The 21,189-nt window shown below is 45.3% G+C and overlaps 2 long non-coding RNA genes across 4 annotated transcripts in view; one reads left to right on the top strand and one right to left on the bottom strand.

Moving 5' to 3' along the window:
• Positions 1 to 1,297: 1,297 nt before the first annotated feature.
• Positions 1,298 to 3,985, bottom strand: LOC116667056. The gene is made up of 2 exons (XR_004323825.1): positions 3,654 to 3,985; positions 1,298 to 3,103 (listed from the first exon to the last, which is right to left on the bottom strand). It is a non-coding gene; the product is annotated as an uncharacterized LOC116667056 (long non-coding RNA).
• A 418-nt stretch (positions 3,986 to 4,403) lies between these two features.
• The window catches only part of LOC116667055, a 33,717-nt gene continuing 16,931 nt past the window's right edge, over positions 4,404 to 21,189 (top strand). For 2 of the 3 annotated variants that reach the window (XR_004323822.1, XR_004323824.1), the window contains exons 1-2: positions 4,404 to 4,798; positions 9,232 to 9,378. This is a non-coding gene — a long non-coding RNA (uncharacterized LOC116667055). Of the gene's footprint in view, positions 4,799 to 5,683; positions 5,775 to 9,231; positions 9,379 to 21,189 lie in introns of all 3 variants that reach the window. The other variant, XR_004323823.1, reaches the window with a different exon arrangement.

The raw sequence follows: 21,189 nt of genomic DNA, 5'->3' as shown, positions 1-21,189 counted from the left end.
ATACAACGACGATGGTGTGCAATGTTACACCAGGCGAGCCACAGGTGTGCGTTTCTAGGCATACACACGGACCCATACACTCTCCACTATTGGGTTCGCAGTTACCCTCACAAGTTCACGCCAAGCGGGACCCAATCAAGCTCCTATGGGTGGTTAACAAGCGGCCACCCGGCTGAGGGATCTCCTCCTTTCCTTACTCCATCTCTCCTCCCTCAGCCGGGAGGTAGGAGGGTCTAACTCGACTGCTGGTCAGCGTGGGGGTGGGGATTTCCTAGGCTAGCGCTTTGGTTTCCAGCCCTGCAGCTCCGGCGGGCAGCGGGACTCCACGCGCCTGAGGCTGGCCTTGGGGGCGGCGAGCTGCCCCGGATTCCGGCCGAGGACCCTTGCAAGGCCCAGAAGATCCAGGAGGAGACGTGGGGCGCGAGGCCCCCACTGCTTTATACCGCCCTAAGGGGAGGTTTGGTGGGAGTAACTCCTGCCACCTCACGTTTTCCGCCCTGTAGCCCCAGCAGAAGCCACGTACCTTCAGTTCCTGCGAGAGGTGTCACCGAGTCCCAAAAGCTGAAGGCCCAGAAACAGGAGCCAGACCTGGGGCTTCGCCTCAGAAACGCAGGACAAGTGAGTTCCGGGCGCCCTCTAGGGGCCACGGTGGGAGAGGCGCCTGGTATTAATAAGCAACGTTATTGAGGGCTTGCTGTGTTCCAGGCACTGCACTAGGTTTTAAAAGTATTAATTCATTCCTAACAACCACCCTATGACGTAGGTGGTTTTTTCATTCCACTTTATAGACAAGGAAAATTGAAGTTCAGAGATATCAAGCAACCTGCCCAAGAGCACGAGGCTGATAAAAGGTGAGGCCAGTATTCCAACCCAGAGTCTAATCCTAGAGCCAGGATCTTTGGGAAGGATGGCATGTCCAGGGTTGTGGTGTATTTGGGGAGGACTCCTCAAGAAGTGTCTCATTTTTGTGGAGGGAGCACTTAGCTCAGAGGTCCACTGGGATTTTGCCCCCCAAAGGTTTTGAAAAAAATGTTTCCTTGCCGCTCCAGTCCACTGTGTTCCCTCCAGCTCTGACTGCCCCCCTCTTTCCAGGACTGACTGTGCAGCACTATAGGGCCCTGAGACCTCGCCCTCCTCTTTCTCTGCACCTATCCCGGTGCCCACACTTTGGGCCTTCCCAGCCTGGGCTTGCAACCTTCCAGGAGCCCTTTGGGATTGGAAGGGGATTCTATACACTTCCAGCCCTCCCTCTTCTGGGTCAGCAGGATGGGGGACTCAAACCAGCAAAAGTTAAAAATAGAAGTGAATGAATCACACTTTATTAGACAAAGGAATGGTGACCAGGAAGGAAAAACTTTTCTCTCCTTTTCCATCTGCTCTGTGCAAAGCCTGTAGCTGGGGGAGGCTGCTCTGGGCTGGAGGAAGGGGGAGAGTGTTGGGGTGGGTAGGAGGATGAAGCCTCAAGGTCTGAGAGTTAGCAATATTTTAAACAGCAAGATTCAGTCAGAATACTGAAAAGAAAGGAGAGCATGGCCTTCTCTTCTCCCCTGCCTCCTCCCCCAGAGTGTTAGAGGAAGCAGTGGTGGGGGAGGTGTCCTTGAGGAGGCTTTTTTATATACAATATAAGGTGTACCTACATATAAAATTTAAATTTCACCTGACAGTCTTAAACTTTAACGTGTATAAGAAACACTTGGGAACCTTGTTAAAAATGTAGATTCTCATTTATTATGTCTAGGATGAGATCCCAGATTTAGAATGTGCTTCCTGTGATACTGATGCTACTTTAAGGATCAAGGTCTTCAACTACCACCCTAAGTATGAGACCTAATCTTGGATTCTCAAGCTTGGCTTTCAGATATGGCCTGCAGTCTTATTTTCATTTGCCCAAGAATATTTTTCCACTTTATTTAAAGAAATAAAGAATATAGATACAAATGATACCCCCAAATCCACTCTCCAGCATATCACAGGCCTCACCACTCCCTGTTATCTTATGTGCTGCTCCTTCCCTGTTACCTGCATGGCCCTTCTCATCCCCCATTCCCTCTTCCTTCTGCACCTGTCCCTCTTTCCAAAAACCTCTTTCACTCCCAGGTGGCTGCTGAGGTGACTTTGGACATCAGCCTAGGTTTTGAGCTCTGTTTCTCTACTTTCTAACCTTGGGCAAGTTAATTAAATTTTAGGAGCCTGCAGTTTCCTTGCCCAAATTATAGGGCCAACCCTTCCCGGATTATAGGAGGGATTAAGGAGATAATACAAATAAAAGCATCTGGCTCTTCTCAAGTGCTCCAGGAATGGCACCCAGGGTGGTTTGACCTCATTTTTTCTGCCCCCAGGCAGGGCGGGGTGGTAGGCAGAGGATCCTACAAGCTGCAAGGGCCCTGCCCTCCCCATCTCATCCCAGACCCTTGATTTCTGGGGAAAGTGACTACTCTCCTCGAAGGGAGCTTTTTCCCTCCTCAGTGCTTCAAAGGGAGGCTTATTGTGTATTTAGGTGCCACGCTTCCGCCCCTCCTTGGAACAAGGAGCAGATTAGCAAATCCCCACCTTCACAGGTGCCCAACTGTCCATGGGGCAGACTGGCAGGGTAATGAGAGCTGGTACAGACCAGGTAGGGATGGGTGGAGATCCGAGGGAGGGAACCTAGGTGAGGACTGGCCCAGCCCTAGAGGGCTGGTGCCCGTGACAAGGTGGGGCCACTGCAGAGCGGTGTCTTCCACTGTCTGCCACCACACATGCCCCCCACACCCCCTGTGCTCACAGGCACACGCTGCCCTCTGCCTGTTTCAAACTCTCAGGCTGGGTATCAGGCTGACCAGTGGGTCCTGCTGCATGTCTATACATCTATCCACTCATTCCCATGAGATCCTTGGTTACACAACAGTTACTGTCCCCAAACCTCACCCTCATGATTGCCTCCAGTCCAGGGAAATGCACGATTGTAGGCATTCACCCACCTGTTCCCAGGTGGCTACGAGGCTACATCTGACTGCTTACAGATACGAAGGCGGGTCCCACTGGTTAGTAGAAAAATACTAATGGGCCTTTGCAGAGTCCTCTCACGTTCACTTGCTGTCAGGGGGAAATCAGCTCTTGCACACTGGCACACTTGTTAAGGAGCCCAGCCTGAGAGCTCACAGACACACAGTCATACCCTTTAACCCATTTCTGTCCACAGGCTTCAACTTCTCTCCTTTTCCCATCTCAGGCCAGAAATTGGGTGCTTTCTGGTCAGCACCGAGGTGGCATGGTTGCTGCACTGGGGCAGATTCTGCAGGTCAGTGGGCAGGAGGAGAGGGAGAGGACGGTTTATTAAGCCCACAGAAGCTCTAAGTCAACTCTGCGTCCTCAAGTTCTGTCCTAGGGGAGAGTGAGGTGCTGGTCTGCCTTTGTGCAGGGGTTGCTGGGACAGAAGTCTACTCAAATCTCACTTATAGTGCTGATGCATACCAGCCTGGACCTGGTGGGAGAGGATTCTAGAACAGAGAAAGTTAGGGGGCAGTGGTGTTAGAGAGACTGGATCTTTCTCAATGGGGAGGGTGTGGTGGAAGGGGAGGAGGTGGGGGAGGGGAGGCGGCGGGAGAGAGGGGCCGAAGCAGCACATCACTGGAAGGCCTGTGGCCTTTGGTTGCACAAACTGAACAGGATACTCAGTTCAAATGACGCCACCCCTCTGCAATCCCCGAGCCTTCTGCCCTGGGGTGGGTTCCACTGTCCCCACCTCACAGCTTGTCATGGGGTGTCAGGGTCAGTTTACAGGACTCCAGTGAGCTGCCGCGCTGATTTGCCGGGAAAGGCCAGCGCTGCACGGAAGACAGCCCAGGGCGTGGGGAAAGCTCCGCTTTCCGAGCGCGGACGGCCTCAAACATAAACCGTCCAGGCCAAAAACTCAGCGGAGAGCTCTGTAGGGACGATTAGTGAGTGACTTAGAAGCACCGTCCCTCAACCACAGGGATTATGCAGGCCAGACAGCAGGGGACACTCGGAGGTTGGAATTTGCAAGAAATGAAAAAAGGGTGAGAAACGGACTCTCGTTTTGAAGCCGGGCCTCCGGAGATCCCAGATGAGGAATATAAACAGATTCCGGGAGAAGAGGAGCATCTTGTACAGCCGTCCCCCAAAACTGGTCCTCTGAGGTGTTGAGGGGCCGGAGGCCGGGAAGAAAACGCAGCCTTCGTCCACTGGCTTGAATCCGATCAGTCCGCAAAGTCGAGCCTCCAACCAGCTCTGACCCGGACTCCGCTGGCCTGGGGTCCTGTAGCCATAGGGCTGGGGAGTCCGGCAAATCTGGCTCGTTCTTCAGCAGCGAGTCACTCCGCTCGGCCGTGGACCTGAGCGCGCCGAGGGCCCACGGACTCCAGCCGCTGAGCGCTGACCTGGGCTGTGGAGGGTGGCCTGAGAGGCTGCGCCCTTGGCCGAGACAGAGAAGGGCTTGCCTTTTATTCCTACGCTTCAGGGACACATGTCCGACGCGGCTCGGGGACTCAGCGAAATCTGCCACCAGGTTCTCCTGTGGGCTTCACCTCTTCCTGGGACCCAAGACCCGGGCTCGGGCAGTAAAATGCGAGGCGGCGACCTCTCTTTTCCTGCCGGACTTTCCACCCCACCTCCCCACCCCCGCCTGAGAAATTGTGAGAAACGCAAGAGCGTGCAGGGGCCGTAAAGGCGCCGGGCCGTGCCCTGACCAACCCGGGCACCGCCCTGACTGCGGATTCGCTCCTGTGGGTTTCCGGGCTGACGGGGCAGACTCGGAGTAGCGGATCTCAGCCCCCGGGATCCTTCCAGCCGCAGAAAGGTAAGCGCTTGAAAACCTGTGGGAGAGGCACGGGCCAGAAGGAGGGTTGCAGGGTGACAACCCGGAAGGTGAAAGGTGCACCTGCCCCATGGCTCTGGGGTACAAATAAACACCACCCTGAACCTCCTCTCTAGTCCTACCTGCGTCTTGGGCCCTGTGGGGCTCCAGGAGGACTAGGGAGGACATTACTCTACTACAGAGAGATGACAGCCCCAAAGGGCCCCGATGGAATCAGCCAGCATTACTGCCCCCCTAAGTTCTCCCATGACTTGGCCCAGCTTGCGGCATCCATGTAGGATCAGGGCAAAGGCAGAGTTGATATAAGAGTTCAGTTGCTGTTATTTTTCATTGAGGAGAAAGCACCTTGAGCTCCTTGTTGCTGGGAAGCACCCCTGCAGTTGTGCTATGGGGTTCATTGTAGTGAGCGCTGCTGCCTCCTCTTCACATTCCTTGGAACAGCCAGGAATCCCAGGAAAAAGAAGAGTTAACCCAGCCCTGACTGCTCCTCCCCATACGGCTGCGTCTTCCCTGCATCGCTGTCTTTATGGTCCTTGAATATAGGGGGAGGAGGGGAGGAGGGGAGGAGTGCTGAGTCTTGTGGATCTCTGGGCCACAGCTCTGGCAACTGTCAATCGCCACCCCAGTTGTCCTGACAAATGAGTCTTCTTAGTGACCAGAGTCCACAAAAGGGACCCGTAGGAAACAGCATCCCTCTCCAGCCAATATAGGACAGAAGCCCTTCTCACCTACGTAAGGTTCAGAGAATACTTTTCAACTCCAGACTGCGGACAATAATCTTCTTCCTTGAATCCCTGATTTTCTCCATGTCCATCAGTGTGTAAGTCTCGGCTCAGCTAACTCAAGAGAAATTTTAACTTATTGCAGGAATACTAGTTTACAGGATCAACAGGAAGGCTGAAGAATTAAGGAAGATTGTTTCAGGAAACACCACCAGATCACACTACAGGAAAGCCTGGTTAGTGCACTGCTATGGGTACCTCTGTCATGAAATTCATGACATGAGTATCACTATGTGTAATCTTTCAAGTCTCCTTCCATCCTTACTAACTTTAATCCTTCAGATTCAAAGCTTGTATGGAATCATTTGATTGGCTAAACCTAGGAAACATGTAGGTGCCAGCTGTCAGAGATGGGGAGAAAACAGTCCTTTAGGTTTCTATATGAAAAGCTAAAACTGCCCCCACCATTTACCTTGTTTGGGGGAAGTCTTCCCAATCAGGAAGAGTGTTCAGAAGCTAGGTTTAAAAAAAGAGGAAAATGGTAAATGCCAATATAGTCCAATCCTTTGGCTGCCCAACATCCACACATGCATTTCTTTCTAAATTTGCAGTCCTTTCCCCCTCAAAATGCTCACATCATGTTACTATCATTTGTACAGAATGTATTCAACTTGCCCCCAAGGGAGACAGTCTAAGCCCTCATAGCTCTAAGTTCAAGATCTTCATTCTATTCCACTTTTAATTCTGTTGGGATTCTATCTCAGTATTTTGCAACCTATGAACTAAACCAAATTGTAAAGTTGATCACCGTCACACATAATACAATAGCAAAGGAAGAAGAACTGGAAGAAAATGCAAATAAGTTCAAATGTATAAATGTCTAACATGACAGGTCAGGAGATAAAAGCCTCTTTCTTTCTGCAATATGAGATTCTATTTTGTATTTATGACCTCCCTCCTCCTTTTTCCATTCGGCATTTCTTTTGCCTTCAGCCATCACATGAGCTAGTTCACATTCTTTACCCAGCAGAGAAGTAAGCCTTTATTTATGAGGGATCTGAGCCCATGATGGCCCTGCCTATGAAGAGCTACAGTTAACTTTAACTTTTACTTCGATTAACTTTTAAAATTTTAGTTTCCATTAACTGGTATCACTGGACATAACAGCACTAGGAGGCTCCTCAGGGGAGCCCCTTGGTTCCATGAATACTTCCTTTTGCCTGTTGTGTAGAGAAAGAAATTCTGCTTGACTTTCATACTCAGAATTAATCACTCTGGCCAATCCCATAATCACCTTTAACCTGTTCATCCATTGGCATGAACAATCAGAAGTGAACAGGTGGCAATTTCTGCTTACAATTCGGTAAAAATATTGTTTCTCCTGGGGGGATCTTTCTTCCCTTGAGGACTCCCTAACACTAATCTAGCAGAAACAAGGGTCACAAGAAGTGAGATGGTCATTGGGTACTTGTAGGAAGTGTTACTCCCTCTTTCTGGACCCATATAATTGGGCTATGGGAGAAATAGAATTCTGTATTAATCACTAGCCCATAGCATATGCCTCATCCTTGAAGTACTGTAGTATACCGCCAGAAAAAGCTAAGTTGTTCCAACAAAGAGACCAAAAACAATGGCTCAAACAAGATAAGTGTTTTTTTTTCTCTTACAACCAGGGAAGGCAGATAGCTCTGCTCTGTGAACATATCTCGAGACCAAAGCTAATAAGGAAGCTCTGCCATCATCAGCAGGTGCCTTCCAAAGTTGTTGGTCCTGGCCAGCTGGCAGCAAAGCTGCCGCAACTCCGAGGCAGGCTCTTTAAGATGACTTGAAAGCTGTACCTTTCAATTCTACTCACACTCCATTGAGAAGAACTAGCTGCAGGAAAGTCAGGGAAATGTAGTCCCTATGTGGACAACCATATGCTCAGGAGAAAGGGAGGATGGGTTTTGGGAACAAGCCGTAGTTTCCACTATACCATTCCATTGATCTGTAGAGTCAGCTGCTTCTGGATGGTGGAATACAGAAGATTGATGAATCTCATGGACATTGGCCTCGTTTTCAAGCTGCAAATGTGAATTCTTGTTAAGAAGCAATGTTGTGTGAGAAATAAGACAACTATAAAGCATAGAGTAAGTTCATGCTGAATAATATTGGTAGAAGCTTGATGATCAGGGAAGGTATATCCAAAATTCCTACTAGGTCCCTCCCTGGTTCACCTGCAGTTATAGAATAGTTTAGGGGACTTGGGGGTGATTGCTGCTGCTGGAAAATTGTCCACTTTGCCGTGATGGTAACCGGGTTAACTTTGGTGTGAGATGTGGAATTCATGTATGGCTTTCATTTCAATCATGGCGCCATCTGTTCCAGGGGAGGTTGAGCAGGCCCTGAGTTCTCTGGGAAAGGGGACTCAGATCCAGAGTGCGATCTTGTCCGTCTGATGATTGAGAACCCGTTCTATAGTGGGAGGCTTTTGGTGCTCAGTTTCATAAAACACAAATATTTTCACACTCTATTTCCATCCCCAAAATTCTTCTTTATACTTTTTCTTTCCACTTCCTTGCCCCAGGTCTTTAATCTCATTCCTTTTAAGTCCTTGATCATCTGTCTAAACCATTAGCCACTTCCCACACATTCACTGCAAATCTTTACCTCAGGCCATCTCCTGTCTACAGACAGAGTGAGCCACAAAATACACTGTTTAACATTCTGCCCTTTGGGAAGGTCTCTCCTCTCTGTTGTTTTTCAGAGCCACCCCTGAATGTGACTGTACAGCAATGGTCTGTTTCTGGCCAGAGTTGGTGTATTGCACTATAAACTAGACTGGAAACTTTTCTTCCTCAGTCATCTGGTGTTAGATGATCCACATGAGATCATAGATATGGAGTGAGGGGTGGCATATTGCGGTGTGTGTGAGGATGAGGCAAGTTGGCTGCCTGTTGTGAAAAATACACTCTCAGGGTCGTGTAAGTACTGGGTCAGCACCTGAGTGAGTGCCTCTATAAATGTTATACCTTAGGCATCTCGCCTACCACCCCCAGTCCAGGCCCTGGAGAGTGGCCTGTACAGAACACTTACTTATGCTCTCAAGACCTACTTGGACCTGATTCCATATATTCCACTTACACTTGAGGTTGGACTCTAAAGGGTACAGCCAGCACATGGCTAGGTAGATCAGATAGCAGCCAGCACAGTTCATCTTGCTGTCTCATATACACCTAGTGATTTCTGTGAGTGGCTGTTTTCTTTAGGGGAAAAAAACCAAAACAAAACACTCTTGGTTCTTTTCTGGACCATGAGATGTGCCTCCACTGTGGTTATTCTATCATCACAGGCCACAGGCTCCACATAGAACCCTGATGTGCCACGGAAACTCTGGACTTTCTCTGAGCCTTATCCATGTTCTACTCTCTCTCTTTTTATAAAAATTGAAGTATAGTTGATTTACAATGTTGTGTTAGTATGGTCTGTTATCTCTTGATAATTAAATGGAGATGTGATAGGAATCATCACCCTTCACTTTTATAGTCTTTTATGGTAAAATTTTTACAGTTCCTCCAGGATGTAGCTTTTGATTTACTATTTTGGTACACAATGAGAGCTCCAGGGGCTTCCATTTTGCCTTTCCAACTACTGGATTACCAGTGTGTTGTTTTGTTTTGTTTTGTTTTGTTTTGTTTTGTTTTGTTTTGCTAGTTTCTGAGCATAGAAAGAATGATAACCATGGAATGGTTTTACACTGGGCCTGCTGTAAGGCAGATAAGTTCCATGAGCCTCCACTCTGATGGACCACGGGGACCTTCATGTTAGCTGAAAGACAGTGACTAATAATCTCTCAAAAAGGTGAGTGTTTCTCTTTCTCTAAGGCTTAGTTACCCTGGGAGTAGGAGTGGTTGAGGATTCCTTGAAGGAAGGCCAAGAGGAAAAATCAATACAGTTCTGTGGTCAAGAGCACAGGTCTGGAGCTGGACTGTGTGTTTGAATTCTCTCTGTGTCTTAGTTTCTTAAACTGTAGAATGGGGGTAAAGTGCTTATTTCATAGAGTGCTTTCCCCCTGTAGTCATGTTTGAGATACAATTTGCATACAGCAAAGTTCGCCCTTTTCAGTGAACTATGTGTCCTGACAAATGCATCCACTTGTATTATCACTGTGGAAACTCACAAATTTCAGCAGTAGTGTGTGGTGAATACCACTCTTAGTGTAGCTGGCAAGAGGTGCTCCCAGACTGGCCTGGGAGGGGCAATCAGGGAAGACTGGCTGGAGGACATGATCTCTAAGCTGCACTGAAGGGTGAGGAGGAATTTGCACAATCAAGGTATAGAACATTTTGATCACCCCCTCCCCCCAAATTCTCTCATACCCTTTTGTAGTCAACCCCTCCCTCATCCCCAGCTCCTGGCAACATCTGCTCTATCTTCTTTCCCTATAGTCTGCCTCTTCTAGAATGTCATGTCAGTGGAATCATACTGTATGTAGACTTTTGAGTCTGGTTTTTTTCACTTGGTGTGATGCAGTTAAGATTCATCCATGTTGTTGTGTGTCCGTGGTTGATTACTTTTTTTTAATTGAAGTACAGTTGATTTATAATGTTGTGTTAGATTCTGGTGTACAGCATAGTGATTCAGTTATACATATATATTCTTTTTCATTATAGGTTATTGCAAGACACTAAATATAGTTACCTGCACTATATAGTAGGACCCTGTTTATCTGTTTTATATATAGCCGTTTGTATCTGCAAATCCCAAACTCCTAACTTATCCCTCCCCACCCCCTTTGGCAACCACAAGTTTGTCTTCTATGTCTGTGAGTCTGTTTCTGTTTTATAAATAAGTTCATTTGTCTCATTTTTAAGATTTTACATATAAGTGATATCATGTTATTTGTCTTTCTCTATCTGATCCACTTCACTTAGTATTACAATCTCCAGGCTCATCCATGTTGCTGCAAATGGCATTATTTAATTCTTTTTTATGGCTGAGTAGTATTCCATCGTGTTCATATGCCACATCTTCTTTATCCAGTCATCTGTTGATGGACATTTAGGTTGCTTCCATGTCTTGGCTATTGTAAATAGTGCTACTATGAACACTGGGGTGCATGCATCTTTTCAGATTAGTTTTCTCTGGATATATGCCCAGGGGTGGGGTTGCTGGATCATATGTTAACTCTATTTTTAGGTTTTTTAAGGAATTTCCATTCTGTTTTCCATAGTGGCTGTACCAAATTACATTCCCACCAACTGTATAGAAGGGTTCCCTTTTCTCTACACCTTCTCCAGCATTTATTGTTTGTGGAAGTAATTCACTGCTTTTCATTGCTGAGTAATATTCCATTATATGGATTACTACAGTTTGTGTAACCATTCACAGTTGAAGGACATTAAGGTTGTTGCCAGTTTGGGGCAATTATGAATAAAGCCAGTATAAACATTTGTGTTCAGGGTTTTGTGTGTACATGTTTTATTTTTCTCTCATTAAATACACAGGAGAGGGATTGCTAGGTTGTTTGGTAATTACCTGTGTATAGTGTTATAAGAAACCATCAAACTGTTTTCCAAAATGGCTATACCATTTGTTATTCCACCAGCAATATATAAGAGTTTATAGTTATCCTGGTCAATGCTTAGTATGTTCAGTTTTTAAATTTTTAACCATTTTAAGGTAGTGGTATCTTATTGTGGTTTTAATTTGCATTACCCTAATGATGAATGGCATTAAGCATCTTTCCATATGCCTATTTGGTAAAGTGTCTGTTCAAATCATCTGCCCATTTAAAACATTGGGTTGCTTACGTTCTTTTTTACTGAGTTTTAAGGGCTCTTTATATATCCTGGGTATAAATCCTTGATCAGGTACATGTTTTGCAAATATTTCCCTTGGTCTATGGCTTGTCTTTTAATTTTCTAAGTGGTGTTTATTGAAGAGCAGAAATTTTACCGTTTTTTATGAAGTTTAATTTATCAGTTTTTTTCTTTCGTGGATAGTGCTTTTGGTGTCATAGCTATGAAATCTATACCTAATCCATGGTCTTTGATTTTCTCCCATGTGTTCTTCTAGATGTTCTATAGTTTTAAGTTTTACACTTAGATTTATAATCCATTTTGAGTTAATTTTTGTATCTGCTGCAAGGTATTGATCAACTTCTTTGGTATATGTATGATACCAAAGAAATAAATCAATACATATAAAGAATTTAGAACAGTGCTTGGCACATGATGAAATTCAATAAATGATGGCTATAATTATTAAAGAATATTCCTTTTCTGCTATTACAGAGTTCCTCACTAAGGACATTCTGTCTTCCTTTTACTTAAGGGTCTTTGGGTTTCTGAAATGACTCAGGTCCAGAAATTGAAGGAGGCACCTCATTCTCTATCATTGAGGCTTACTAATCTGTCATTGTTACTTACTTACCTGCAAGTAACAGAGACCTGGAATAACAGTGTCTTAAGTAAGGTAAAAGTTCATTTCTTTCTCACGTGACTGTCCTAATGTAGGCTGTCCAAGGCTGGATGATTTCTCTATTCCACAAAGCCACTCAAGGACCTACATTCCTCTTTATCTTGTTTTCTCACCATGACTAGAGTATTGCCCTTGTCCACATTCCAAAATGCCTCATAACCACTTTTATATTCTGAGCAGCAGGTTGGAGAAAGAGGAAGTAGAAAGATACAACCCCTACTTTTTAAAAACCTCCGACACACAACATGTTACTTCCACTCATATTCTGTTGGTTAGAGCTTAGTCATATGGCCATGCCTGCAAGGGAGGCTGGGAAATGTAGTCTTTATTCTTGGTAACCACGTGTTCTGCTAAAAATCAGAGGTTCTGCTTCTGTGAGAGATAAGGGGAAACTAGATATTGGAAAACAATTAGTAGACTTTGCCACAGTAACTCAACCAAGCCTCTCCTCACCAGTTTTTACAATTAAAAAAAAAAAATACTTATCAGGGCGGCATCTTAGTGGACTATTTTGGTTCCAGGCAATTAATTTGAAGAAGCCAAAATGATTATAACAGTCAGGGACGTTTGTCCATGAGATAACTGTCAGCTCTGTTGACAAATGTGTTATTTATGTTCATTTGCTTCTGCTATTAACTGTCACTACTTAGTCTAAAGTACACAGAGTTCTTCGTTTTCTTTGAAACAAAGAGCCACATACCACCTCACAATGGCACCCTGACCTGTAGAACATAGCTTACTAAAATGCTTTTGGTGCTTCTGTATTTCCTTCACCAATGTATTTTTTTTAAGTTATTTGAGAAGAAAACATATGGAGCTTTTTCCAGGGACATAATTGGGGGGATGGTCAAGCTGCACCCAATGAATCTTCTCCAATGTGTCTATCTTTATGAGTCTTCAGATTCCTTTGAGGTGATACTGTTTCTGATATTGTAACTTTAGATCAGGCTGAATTTAACGATGTATGACACTTATAAAAGATTCTGAAGTTGGTGTTCTAGCTTGAGTAGCTGGGAGCCTGGTTTCTGTGACCTACCTGCTCCTTCAAACAAAATCACCCGCAGCCCCAAATTGGCATGCCAAAATTTGTCATATCTGAATAAAATGTTGAGCAGAAAGGGTGGGCCATGAGGATAAATGGTGTCCTCTTGCAAGGTAACTCCAGGAGAAGTCAGGGCATCGTCAGTCAGGGGAGGGGCATTGCCAGACAATGGGGAGGAGCTGCTTCAGCTGGTAAGGAGGCTCAGTGGCAGTTGGGGTTCCCTCTGAGTGTCTCTTATATAGCCTGTTCCGGTTCCTGGGGTCCCACTTTTCCTCATCAATGTCTTAATTTTATAAGACTGCTATTTGTCTAACATTATAATTCAAGAACCATTAGATCAAATTCCAAGATTGGTTTTCATTTATGTTACTACAAAAGATAAGATACATTTTTAAGCAATGATAGAAAGTCCATGGGTTTAAGTCATTACTTTGAGCTGATAATTTAGGGTTCAAGCTTGTTATCCAATTTCCATAAGCTGTGCTGTGGTTTTAGAAGCTGGTTCCTCATCCCAAATGGTCTCCTAAGCCTGTCCTCTGTGGAAATTTCATTTTAGGTGACCACAGGCAATAATTTAATTAGCTGGTTTGCATTACAGAGCATAGGCTAATAATTCCCATTCCTGAATACCAATAGCGCTAGCTAAGGTAAATAACCAACCCCCATGCCCTCTATTCCCCTGCTAATCTTTTGCCAGCCATCTTTTTTCTTGTACCAATTTATGTACCAGTTAGGGTTCTTGACAGCAAGCACATAAATTAACTTTGGATACCCTAAAGATAAAAGCATAAAGAGAGTTTTTGGAAAGATTTTGGGTAGCTCATAGAATCCACATAAATGCCAAAAGAATCAGTGTGCAGGAACCAGGAAGGAAGCAAATGCAGCCAAGTTCAAACAACAAGAGTGGTCTGGTTGGGAGTCCCCACTGGTATCCCTGCCACTGCTCACTTAATGTGGCTGGTGCCGTGCTCCCAGCCCCACTGCCCTCACTTTGAATAATTTTTCAGCTGTCCCTACACCTTTGAGTCATCCTGAAAGGAGCATTAACTGGTTCAACTTGGGCATCTGCCCACAGGCTAGCCGAGAGCAGGTAGAGAGGGAAAGCTCTGGCCCTTTAGCTTCTCTAATGGCAGATGAGATCCTGCCTCCCTCCAAGACACATGCAAAGGGGGTTCCTCCCAAATTGGAGAGAGCCAAACACACACACACACACACACACACACACACACACACACACACACCCTTGTAGTTGGGAATTTCCTGGCTTTCCCTTTCTTCTCCACAGGTGCAAATGCCACACCAGGCCATCGGTCCAACTTGGGGTGTCTTCCCAATGTGGGGCTGGCCCTGCCCAAGTTGGCTGGGCTTAGGCCCTGCTTGGCTGGATGCTGGTTTCAGCATCACTGTCTTGGTTGCAGAGGTCGGTGGGTGGGGAACTCTGTGAGTCTGGGAACTCACAGAGGTCTGTTAAACCAAAGAATGAAGAAAGTATAGTCTTTATAATTTTCTCTAGTGGCGATCTTAGCCCATTTTGGTGCACCTATTTTTCCATCTTTGATCCTCTCTTGTTTTTTGGTTTCCATGTTCCCATTTCTCTGATTCCATATCTCTTCTCTTGATTTTATACCCTAAAGCCCTGGGCACAGGATACCCCTAAAATTTGGCCTCTACTCTCTAATGGGGGGCAGGATTGGGGAGGACTCTCCCTCTGCCTTTAGCACCCAAGGCAAAGGAAGAGTCTTGAGACTGCGCTCCACAGTACCAGAAGGTGGTGAGAGGAGAGCAATCCTGGGTCTCCCCACACTGTGGCCACAGGGATCCGCAAGGGGGTGCTCACCCATGCTGCAACTGTTTCAAAGAGTCTCTAACTGGCCTCCGAGAATGCTTCTCAAAGATTGAGGAATAGGGTGGAAAACCACCACACACAGAAAGACTTGGGAAGGGCGCAGTGCAGTATGAAGAAGAGTGTAGTCTACCTGAATCCCAGCATTCATTCAGGAGCCTGGAGAAGGTCGATCCTCAGACCAGTCGTCAGCCTCAGGCTTCCAAAGAGAGAGAGTGGCCAGCACTCCTTCTGTGCCCCATTCAGCATCTCTGCCAAGGAGCAGCACTCCTCCAGGGAGGACACTGGGTACAGTTCATCTCGTGTCCTTAGGGCTTGGATGAATGAATGGCTCAACATACAAACGAGCAAACAAAGTATAATGCTTAAGATGTGCAGGTATACATGCACATGTATGAAAAGACATATATAACAAACATTCATTGGAACATTATTTGGAATCTCAAAAGATTGGAAACAAAAGACCATCAATAGAGAACTCAGACAATAAATTAAGGTATATTCATCAGTGTAATACGTGCAGCCATGAAAAGAATGAGAGAGCTCTAATTACAGTGATGTGGAACAAACTCTAAGGTATATTGTTAGGTGTAAAGAACAAGATGCAGAATAGGACGTGTGCTAGGTTGCCCTGCACTTGTGCGTGTGGGGAGGGAGAACAGGTGGGTCTGAATATGAATAGAAAAGCTCAGGAAGGACACCCAGGAAATTTATAGCTCTGGTTCTCCAGGGAGAGCAACAGAGTGACAGAGAGGGAAGGTGGGAGGAAGGCTGGCTTGTCACTGCTTTGAACTGTTTGAATTTTGTGTTGTGTGAGTATATTATTTACTCAAAAAAAATGTCAAGAGCACACATTTGGAACCACAGATTTGGATGGCTGTCCCCATTCTGCCACATACCAGCTGTGTGATGGTGAGCAAGTTATACTACTGAGTCTCAATTTCTTCATCTGTGAAAACGGACTGTTAGAAGTCTTCCCAGTGCTTTGGAGTGTGCCAAAGAGTATGGCACGTTTGGGGAGCCCAGGGTTTCGGGGCACTGCTGCCATTTCCACCACTACATGCAGATGATCAACGAGGAGAAACCTCTGGCTGGGAGAGGCCAAAGTCACTTATTAAAACCTCACAAAAGGAAATACAGTGAGAGATCAACAGTGTGATCCCTGACCCCACCAAACTTGGACCCCAGTTTGAAGAGCCAGCTTAAATGGCCTCTTGGGTTTCATCTCTGGGTGACATTCTCTGACAGACCCTCTCCCCCTACTTCAGTGACCATGCCCAAGACCAACTCTCAGGGACTCGGTCCCAACACTAGATGGTTATGTCCTAAAATTCTTCTCTTGTTTCCTTTCTCCCTGTGTCTTACTAATGAGAGAATGGCGTAAATACAGATGAATATATGTAGTCATTTGGGGTTCTGCAAGGAGAAGTGATTTCGAGGTTAATGGTCTTCAGAGACATTCTCCCTAAAGTGAGCGGCAGTTTGAAGCAGTGCATAACGCCACTGCTGTGGTGTGGACCCTGTGTACAAGCTACAGGCCAGGGATAGTCTCTCATTCATCAGTTTTTCATCTGACAAAAATGAATTCAGCCCCTTCTCTCTGGCAGGGATGTAATGGGAAGTAAGCTGGAAGTTACAGTCATTGATCCAACAAATCAGCTAAACAATCAGATAAACGAATCATGGGGAAGTGCAACAAGAGGCAGAGAGACAGCCAGGCTCTCCAGAAGCACCAGCAGAGGTACAGGATCCAGGGGCAGGGTCAGCAGGCTCCCCTGGGAGGAAGTGAGGCTTCCCTGGGAGGAAGTGAGGCTTCATCTCACAACTGAGGGCAGAAGGTGGAGGACGAGCCCAGGTGAAAAGAAGCAGTTTTCCACCAGCTGTTGTGAAGGGGAGACGGTAGGGGTAAGTGGCTCGTGCAAGGCCCAATGCACTGTAAATGCTTCATCAGTTCTGGATGGCATGTGAATTTCCCCAGACCCCTGGGCCTGAGTTCAGAGCTGCCATCACCCCAAAAGGCCACAAGGGGGAGCTCGTCCCCTGTTACTGTGTTTTCCTGTCTCTGGAGCTGCAAAGTAGAGCCCTGCCCTTTAAGGGCCATTACAAAGCTATTGCAAAGTGCGCCCAGACATCCGCAGCCCCTGCCAAGGCTAGTGTGTGTCGGAGCCTAAGTGACTCCTGACAGCCTTGTTCTGGTGTTTTCTCTTAAAACTCAGGATTTGTTCCTCTGAATTCTTACCACCTCAAAATAACTCCAGTTTCCCAAAATAGCCACCAGTTATGTTCTTTACACCCTTCCTGGTTCTTCTCACCCACACCAGGCATCCACAGGGCCTGTTTCCAAGAGCAGCTCCCATGGGGACGAGGTACTGGCCAACGATGTCTCGGGGCCATCTAGGCCAGCAGAGCTTCATTTCTCTGCACCTGTCCACTGCCAGCCAGGCCCCCAGTCCCTCTCCAGGGATGAAGAGAAGGTATTCTCCCACAAATCTCCTTCCTGAGTTAGGAATGTACTCTTTGTTGAGAACCCCACAGTCTCTGTCCTGATGACTTCTGGAGAGGATTTGATGGCTACATGCTCTGGAGTGAGACGGATCTGTTGTCTGGTCCTCACTCTGCAGGTGACCTTGTGCAAGTCACATCCACTCCATGGTCATCATCCGTGAAACAGAGATTAAAAGATCTAACGTCTTACTTGTGGGATGCTACTTATAGGTGTCCCTGGAAAAAGGAATATTCACAGGCAACCTTATTCCTTTTCTCCCCCATGAAGATCTATAAACCAGCGCTGAGACAGGCAGACAGACAGGTACCTCCCAAAGGGAGAGGGGCCATTTCCTGACAGATGGCTTTGAGCCAGAGATAAACCTGGGTTCAGGTGGGGGCTGGCAGGAAGTCAGCACTCTATTTAACTCTCTCCTGGGAGGAGTCTGGCTGAGGTGGAGGGCTGACAGGCACAGGGCCTGATAAGGTCAGAAAAGGGACAGCGGAAGGATTTCCAGGTGGAGGAAGCACAGCCACTGATGGACTTTGTGGGTCAGTTACTGGGGACCGTCCTCTCCAGGAATAAGATCGCAACCACCTGTGCCCCGTTCAGTGCCTGGCACAGAGAGGGCAGCCTCCTGGGGTCCAGAGCAACTGGGGCCTCCATCCCCTGGGCTCTATTTTACTTCTTGCTCTGCATGATGGGGTATTGGTTTTATAACTAATTGTTAAACTATACAAATAAGTTGTATGGATTTTCCTTTATCGTTCTTTTTTTTTTCCTCATTGTCAAACATAATCTCTTTGTGCTTCTCTCATGAAGTAGAGACAGGGGGCTTTGAGCATTCGTTGCCTGCCTTGTCATCTCCCTCTCCCAGCCTCCTTGTCTCTGAGGGGTTCTGAGGAACATAGTTTCAGAACCTTCAGACTGGTCCACCTTTTGTTTCACTGTCATCTTCTAAAGGGGCTAAATCATCAGTTGACTGTAATGGGTCCCGATGAACCAGAGCCATACAAGGCCTTCTCTTTATATATATATACATGCACTTATTTTTCTTCCCTTCATCTCCGTCAGTGCCCGTATTTCTGCTTTCCCCCAGAGACACTTACTGTATTATATTTGGCCCATGTCCTTGGGTATAGATGTGTCTTTGAAAACTATATTGTGTTTTGAATGTGTGTGCATTTCAGATCTCTTTTTATTCCATACTTTTTTTCACCACTTTTAAGACTAATCCCTGTTATTCTACATACCTCGAACCCATTGCTTTCAACTGCTACCTATTTACTCCACAGAATGCATCTATCTGTCGTGGTTTACTTATTCATTCTCCTAATGATGGGTGCTTAGGGTGCCTCCAGCTCTCTGCTGCTGCAAACAGCACTCATACATGGTCCCTCATGGACCTGAATTTGGGTTGCTCTGAAGCGTAAGACCAGGAGGAGATAAGGCAAGGCAAGGTAAGCAGGTTTAGAATTGGCTAGTTTAAATCATTTCAGCGGGCTTTTGGGTGTAGGGGCTGTGTCTAGCAGCCTAGTACCGGGTGCTGGGTGATTAGGGCAAGGGAATAGAGGCCTGGAGTGAAAGAGCCCAGAACGGAGGGCGTGGGGTGGGAGAGCTCTGGATTAGTTAGTTTGCATATGAAAGGTGTGCTCCCAGGTGAGTCCTTTACTAGCTCTAGGACGTGACTGGCCCCCCAGAGGTCAGTCTCTTCCAGGGTTAGCAAGGCCCCAGATATCAAAGCATCAGAATAAAAAGACATGCTTAGTACTGCGGGCTTGGTAGAACCTAGCTGCGATGCAACCTGAGCTGAGAAAAAATGTTTAAAGGAGTTAATTTTGATTATCATTTCAATCATTTTACTGATTGTTGGCTTATTTTCTATTTCTTTTTGTTCAAAGTTTGGCATTTTATATACTTCAATAAACATCCATTTCTTCTGGATTTAAAATTTTATTGGCATAAAGCCACTTCTAATTTTTGTTTACTTGTAATTTTGTTGTTTACTTATGAAATTTCCCAACACACAAACAAGAAAAGAGAACAATGTAAGAACATCTGTGTATCCACTAACTTTGGCAAATTTTAATACTAGAAAATATTGGCTACAGAAGTTTTGAAAAAATTATAGATACAACTGAGGCTGCCAGGTACCTCTCCTCTGTCCCACCCCACTCCCTCCTTTACCAGAGGAAACCACTGTCATTCATTTAGTGTTTATCATTCCCATGTACACTTTTACACTTTCACCCCATTTTTGTTTCCTTAACTATCTCATGATTTTGTCTTCAAAAAGTTAAACTCAATATAAATAGGATATAAGGCACTTATGATTCTGTAACTTCTCTCTGGCTTCCCATATTACATTCTGGAGATTATCCATGTAAACGGGTGTAGCTCCAGCTCATTTTAACTGCTGTATAGAACTCCGCCATGTGGCTGTACCTCCAGTCTGCTGCTGATGGCCATTTAGGTTGTTATAAACTTGTTGCAATCAATCAGTGGTGAATATTCTAGTCCATGTCTTCTTGTGAACAGAGGTGAGAGTTTCTCCGGATGTACACCTGGAAGTGAAACACAGGGCTGTGGGCATGCACATCTTCCACTTAAACTCATACATGAACTTATACTCCCATCAACATGTGAGTCCCTCGTTCCCTACTTCCTTGACAACACTTGCTCTGGTCAGATGTTAAACAATCTTCCAATCTAATTCTTCTGAATTGGTCTCATGTTTAAAAATTTACATTTCCCTGGCTTCTAGTAAGGTTGGACATTCTTTCACATGCACGTTGGCTGTTGAGTTTGTCCTTTCTATTGGGCTGTGTGTTATTGACTTGTTGGAATTCCTTTTATAGTAGTCTGTGTCCCGACCCTCTGTCAGTTATGTGCGAGTAAGTCTATTCTCCCAGTCTATGCCTTGTGTTTCAACATTGCCTGTGTCATTTTCATATGCAATTTAAAAATTTGAATATAGGCAAATACATCAGTATTTCCATTAATGATCTGAGCTTTCATTCCTTGTTTAAGAAATCTTGCCCTATCCCCAAGATTCTAAAAAATAAAATCCTTATTTTTTCGTAAAAAAATTTAGTTCTGCTTCTCACATTTAAGTCTTTAATACGTCTAAGTTTTGTTGTATATATGATATGAAATAAGAATCTGATGTTTTCCTATTTGGAGAGCCAACTAATTCAGAACATGCAGAGCCACTTCTGTTATATCGCATGTATTTGCAGACAAATGAGTCTTTTTCAGGGCTCATTATTTTGTTCCACTAGATTATTTACATGTCTATTTACAGCACATAGTATTAATTGCTTTGACTATTTTTATAATCTTTGTTGTGTCTGTAATTATTTCCCCTTATTTTATTCTTTATTTTGTTTATTTGCATCTTCTTCCTTTTTCCTTGATCAATCTTTCAGAGATATCCCTATCTTGTCAATTGATTCAAAGAACAGGGCTTTAGTTTTGTTAATCTGTTCTTTTTTTGTTGTAATTTTCAATGTGACTGATTTTTTCCTTGTCTTTGATTTTTGTTCTTCACATTTGTATGTTTGTGTGTGTTCTGCTGCTTTTTTTTTTTTTTTTTTTTTAGCGTGGTTTGTAATTAGGTTTATTTATTTATTTATTATTGGAGGTGCTGGAGATTGAACCCAGGACCTTGTGCAGGCTAGGCACGCACTTTACTATGGACCTATACCTTCCCCCCATTCTGCTGCTTTTTTATCTTCCTGAGTTAAATGCTTAGCTCATTTCTTTCTAACTCTTTATTATTTTCTGATAAACATATTTGAAGCTATAAATATTCCTCTA

Source organism: Camelus ferus, chromosome 11 (assembly GCF_009834535.1).
Source record: "Camelus ferus isolate YT-003-E chromosome 11, BCGSAC_Cfer_1.0, whole genome shotgun sequence".
NCBI classification, from domain to species: domain Eukaryota; kingdom Metazoa; phylum Chordata; class Mammalia; order Artiodactyla; family Camelidae; genus Camelus; species Camelus ferus.
Note: the sequence above shows the minus strand (reverse complement) of the source record. Positions and strands in the feature narration are given on the sequence as shown.